Raw genomic sequence first — 249 nt, 5'->3', positions numbered from 1 at the left:
CCCACCTTACCACCTGATGTGCCCCCAGTCAGCGCCCCATTCTGACCCCTTCCTCCCCGCCCCTTTTGTTTTAGGCGTCTCGGATTTCCTGATGGAGTCATCAGGATGGACCAAGACCGCCAGAGCCCGCCTTTGCCCCTCCTCCGCCCTCTTCGCCTTCCCCATATCCAGGTCCTACCCCTACCACCTTTTCCTGTCCCACACCCTCTCCCTGCACGTACTATTCCGTTTCCGATGCTCCCCCCCCCC

This window comes from Frankliniella occidentalis, unplaced genomic scaffold (assembly GCF_000697945.3).
Source record: "Frankliniella occidentalis isolate FOCC.00 unplaced genomic scaffold, Focc_3.1 Scaffold54, whole genome shotgun sequence".
NCBI lineage: Eukaryota > Metazoa > Arthropoda > Insecta > Thysanoptera > Thripidae > Frankliniella > Frankliniella occidentalis.
This window is presented reverse-complemented; position numbering follows the sequence as displayed.